Below are 6,000 nucleotides of genomic sequence, written 5' to 3'. Positions count from 1 at the left end.
ATGATATACAAACTGCATATCTACATGCCAAACTTGATAAAGAAATTTATGTAAGAGCTCCACACAGCAAAAACACAAACAGAAATGACACATGGTTACTAAACAAAAGTTTGTATGGATTAAAGCAATCCGGCAAACGTTGGTATGAATGCTTGGTCAACGTGCTCAAGACCATGAACTTCAATGCCACAACGGCAGATAATTGTTTTTTTGTTAGAAGAGAAGGTGAATCATTAGAATTTGTTTTAATTTATGTGGATGACATTTTGTATATTGGCAAACATAAAGACAAGAGAGATATTTTTGTAACAAAACTAGGAGAACATTTCTCATTAAAGTCATTGGGGAAAATAAACAAATATCTTGGAGTACACATCAATAAGACCGAGAAAGGATTTAGCTTATCACAAAAGGATAAAATAATTGAGCTCTTGAACAAATGTAATATGAATAATGCAAAACCTTGTGACACTCCAATGCAGACTGATTTCATAAAAAATATGAATGAATCATCTCCTGAATTTAATGACAATACGCTTTATAGATCAGTTATCGGTTCTCTTTTGTATATTGCTAATTGGACCAGACCTGATATTGCTCTACCCCTTAATTTGTTGTCTAGATATGTCAGTAAACCTCTAATTTACCACTGGGAAGCAGTTAAGAGAGTATTGAGATATTTGAAACACAGTTTAGATTTCTGTCTATTATTAGAACCAAACAATGTTAAAGAACCTATCCTCACTTGTTATGCTGACGCTGACTGGGCAGGTGACACTAAGAGTAGGAAGAGCACTTCCGGTTATGTATTCTTCCTTAACAACTGCCCAGTCTACTGGTATACTGGGAAACAGAATTTGGTAGCTACTTCAACCACTGAAGCAGAGTATATTTGTCTGTCAAAAGCATCTAATAACCTCATCTGGTTCAATGATTTATTGGCTAACGTTTGGAAGAGTCCATCACAACCCTTCACTATATATGAAGATAATAAAGCAGCAATAGAAATATCGAGAGCAGATGCTATTGGCCAAAGGTCTAGGCATATAGATATCAAATACAAACATGTAAGACAATTATCTGTAAATGGGTTCATCAAAGCTATTCATTGTGACACTACAGAACAAATAGCTGATATATTGACTAAACCTTTACAATCCAAACAACATAAATATTTAACTTCAAAATTGTGTGTTCAATATTATCCTAATTCTGAATGTAATTATTGTTGTGTGTCGAATCGGCATTTAGAGGGGGATTTGTCATGTATAAATGCCTCATTCTTAAATGAAAGAAACACATATCCATAGAGTGTCAAGAGTTAACTCATTCTCTCCTTTCTAATGTATTCCTCACTAACCAGTCCCCACTTCTAATCCCGCCTCTCTGGTATAAAAGATGATGCACACTCATTCTCCTTGCTTCTTTCTGCAATCACTCTGTGAATAAAGAATGCCTTATGTAAATAAACTATCTACTGTTTGAATTTAAGAAGTCTGAATTTATTATTGAGTCTGATCCTCAAATTACGGCAACAATCCGTGATTTTCCCCAGGACTCTTGGAAAAGGTGATACAAGCCTCGACATATGACTGTTCCTTTAGTGACCGACATTACGAAGGGCCTTACAAAAAGGAACCGCTTTTCACCCTTACTCACAGGTTATGGCATCCCAGTGTTCAAAATTCGGATGCTCTTTGTGATGGGCACAGATAAATAGAAAGAAACGGACGGATAAATGGACAGAGGGATAGATAGGATGGATGGATGGATGGATGGAAGGATGGATGGATGGATGGATGGAAGGAGAGAGAGAGATGGCTGGATATTAATTTGTTATTAAAGTGTCTAGACTTTTTAAAAACCTGATTTATTACTTTTATAAGTTATTCAAGGAAGCAAACATACGTATAATATTCCTTTATTCAACCACCCAATTTTTCACACAACCAAGTTAAGGAACCCTGATTTACTTAGTAAGCCACCATCAGCCAGCTTTGGCCACCCATTAAGCTCTGACTCCCTCCAGATGTTCAGCTTGCTAGTGCAAAGAATTCTGGGAATTGAGTTCCATGTGCCTCTATACACACACACAGAGGTGTGGCTTGTTGTGGGTGTCTTTGCAACAAACCATCATTTACACTCGAAGAAGAAAACCTGTGCCACCAGCTGCTGTCAGGGTCCCAAGTAAAAACCAAACTCCGAGGCTTGAAATTCTCCAAAGCTAACTTTTATTGGAGGCGTCATATTGGCACAGCTGGGGAAAGTGGGATTTGGGAGTGTTAAAGATGGATCTAGCCCAATAACTCAAAGACAAATTTCAATTCTTTTTTGTATCTTTATTGTAGGTTTATTGGCACTAAAGGTCACTGACCTTTTACCTTTCTCTTTCAGGTATACATCTGGAATGAATTGTGGACCTCGTGGTTGGAGCTATTATACCCAGGAGGAGGGGCAAGGAGGTAAGGAGTGGTTACAGGGGGTTATGGGATATATGGTCAGTTAATCCTTGCAGGGCCGGGTGATCAGGGAGGTGTTGTAGTTAGACATTTACCATGACAAAACCTCCTCTAAATGTCTAACTGGGTACCTGGAGAAGTGGTTATATACGTACAGAGAATATATATGCACAGGTACGGATCACATGTAAACACACATTTTGGACATGAGGTACGCATGCTGTTTATGTGGTAGGGGTTTAGTGAGAATATCTGCTGTTTGCTCCTCTGTGTCACAGTGTACTGCCTTAATGAAACCTATCTCTGAAAACTGCCTGACGTGTTTGCACTTAATGTCAATGTGCCTAGATCGCTGTCCTACAGCATCGGCCCTTGAGATCTCTATTGCTGCTTTGTTGTCTTCGTGGATGACTATTGGGTATGAGGGTTCAGCCCAAATGCTGCAGAGCAGGTCATTGAACCACACTAAGTTGTTTGCGGCCTTGGATAGACAAACGAATTCTGCTTCCGTAGTTGATGTGGCCACCAGTTTTTGCTTTCCAGTGCACCAATGGATGGGGAAATTGTTGAGTAGTAGCACGTAGCCGGAGGTGGTTTTTCTGCTTTTTATGTCCCCAGCCCAATCAGCGTCAGCGTAGCAGGTTAGTTTTGGTTTCTCGGATATTTCTGGCTCTAGGCAGAGTTGGGCATCTGCGCTGAATTTTAAGTACCTAAGTAGTCTTTTGATGGCGTTCCAGTGTGTTACTGTGGGTTTGCTTACATGTCTGGACAGCAGATTGACGGCTAAGGCGATGTCGGGCCTGGTCCAGTTGGATATATACAGCAGTGACCCTATCGTTGAGCTATACAATTTATTGTCTGTGAAGGGTTCAGATTCCTCGTACATAGTCTTCAGGAACTCTGGTTGCATGGGAGTCTCGCTGGGTTTTGCTTCGGACATGTTGCATTTGGACAGTAGCTCGATGATCTTTTCTCTCTGGGAGAGGCGAAAACCTTTGTCGGTTTTCATCACTTGGACCCCTAGGTATTTATTGATCTTTCCAAGTGACTTTAGGGAGAAGTGGCTACCCAGCTCAGTGGCGAACTTGTTACATCTGTCCTTGTGTTTGCTGATGTACAAGATGTCGTCCACGTAAACGAGCACGCCTTCGAATGTGTTGTTTTCTCTCTTCGTGAAGAAGCATTTGTCAGCTGAAGTGGCTTCGAAGCCCATGGATCTGAGAGCCTTGGCTAGGCAATCATACCACCTTTTGCCCGACTAGTTGAGTCCGTACAGGCTTTTGTTCAGCAGCCAGGTCTGGTTCTCGCCCTCGTTGTACCCAGGTGGTGCTTTGACGTATATCTCTTTGTCCAACTCAGCGTGCAGGTACGCTGTTTGTACGTCGAATTGGAAAACTTCCAAGCCCAGTATGGTGGCCGCCACCAGGGCGCTTTTGACACTCTCCGCCCTGACGGTAGGCGAGTATGTGTCTGTATAATCTTCGGGGTATCTTTGGGCGAAACGCTGTGCAACTAGTCTTGCCTTGTACAGGACCTTGTTGTCTTCTAATGTCTTAACTCTGAATACCCATTTGGTTCCTATTGGTCTTTTGTCCTCTGGAATTTGGGCAGGTGAGTATACTTGGAGGTTCCTTAGGCTCTCCATCTCTTTCTCCATGGCAGACATCCATTTTTCTTTCTCTTCCTGGGGGAGCCCGAGGATGTCTTCGTATGAGCTGGGCGTGAAATGGGTGTTGTGGATGGCCATGACGTAGTCCTCCAGCTTCCTTGGCAGCTTGTTTCTGTTTTCCCTGACTGGCCTGCTGGGGGTTGGCTCGGTTTCTTGCATGTTGTCTGCCTCTTTGTTTGTCAGGACATCTATCTTCAGGGAAGGGTGCCCTTCTTTCCACTCTCTGATGCTCGCTTTGTGATTGTTGGCTTTATGCCCTCTGATCTCTCTGACTTCCTTTTCCCCCTGGCCATGTTCGAGTGTAACTCTATTGGTGGGGATGTCGGTGGAGTGTACCCTTGACCAATTTGCATTTTCATGGAAGCTGGCTGACCTGGAAACGACAAAACGGTTGTTGTTGTCGACAAATCTGTAGCCCTTTGTGCCTGGTTCGTAACCCACGAATCTCAGTCTTTTTGATAATTTCTCCCCTTTCTTTCTTAACTGCCTGGGGACGTGGACATCGGCTGGGGCGCCGAATATGTGTAAGTGTGCGATGTTGGGCTTTCTGTTGTATAGCATCTCGTATGGTGTCTTATTGATAGAGCTTGACCACCGTCTATTCAGGGTGTAATTGGCGTAGTGTAGTGCCTCTGACCAGAAGTGCTGCCCCATCCCAGCATCCTCCAGGGCACACCTCATCATCGTTTGCAACACTCCGTTTTTTCTCTCTACAACCCCATTCTGGAAGGGGGAGAAAGGTGAAGAGGTGTAATGCGCTATGCCCTGTTCTCTCAGCCACCTTGTGAATTCCTTGGCCATGAATTCTGAGCCCCTGTCTGTCATTATTTGCCTTATTTTCATGTTATGTTGCATATCTACTCTTCTGTGGAATTCTTTAAACCTTTGGAATACTTCGTTTTTGTGTCTGAGGGAGTAGACATACCCGTATCTGGTGTAGTCATCCACAATCGTGAGGAAGAATCGCTTCCTATGCCCCACAGAGGGTTTCAATGGCCCTACCAAGTCCATATGCACTAATTGGAAGGGGGACTCTGTGGTTCGTTTTGATCCCCTGGGGATGGCTTTGACCTTGATCTTTGAACGCTTACAGATTGAACACTCTAAATAGTTTTCGCAGTTCTTTACTTTGAGACCTTCGGTACATTCCATCATTCTCTTTACAATGGGGAAGCTTATGTGTCCCAGCCTCCTGTGGAGGAGGTGGGCGCAGTTATCATGCAATGGCTTCCCGATAGATACAGACTTGTTGACATTCCCATTGCAACTCCCTGCCTCTTGCTGTACCCCCTCTACTTCTGGACATTCATCTATTTTGTGGTTCGTGCTGGTGTCAATGCCTTCTTCCTCCCTGCGTTGGGTGTGAAGTAAGGAAGTCCCTCATGTATGGTTACCTTTCCTATCTCTTTCCCTTGCTTGATCAAGTGTGCTTTTCCGCCCTTGAACCTTATTTCTATGTTTGTGTCCCGTGTCAGTTTTGTGATGGCTAGTACGTTGTGGGGTATCTCTGGCACGTACAGTACCCCTTTTAGATCCCCTATCTGTGTGATGTGTATGTTTCCCTTCCCTACTACTTTGACCTTGCTTTGGTTGGCTACCTTTATCTCTGAGTCTACTTCTGTGAGTGAGTCTAGCAGCCCTGGGTTACAAGTAGTGTGGTTTGTGGCCCCTGAGTCCAGGAGCCATGTGTTCCTCTCTACCTTATGTTTATCAGTTGGGTCATCATGACTGATCCCGTACATAGAGCCTGAGTTACTGTCCCTGGAGTTGTCACTGCGTTCGTGATGCTTCCTGGGGTTGGGAGACCACCCTCACCCCCTTTCCTTTGGGTACCTGCGTTCAGGTGACTGCCCCCCTCTGCTGTCGTGTTGT

The sequence above is a fragment of the Pantherophis guttatus genome, chromosome 4 (assembly GCF_059756535.1).
Source record: "Pantherophis guttatus breed Tessera chromosome 4, ASM5975653v1, whole genome shotgun sequence".
In the NCBI taxonomy this organism is placed as follows: Eukaryota; Metazoa; Chordata; class Lepidosauria; order Squamata; family Colubridae; genus Pantherophis; species Pantherophis guttatus.
The sequence above is the reverse complement of the archived record's forward strand: the minus strand, read 5'-3'. Positions refer to the sequence as shown.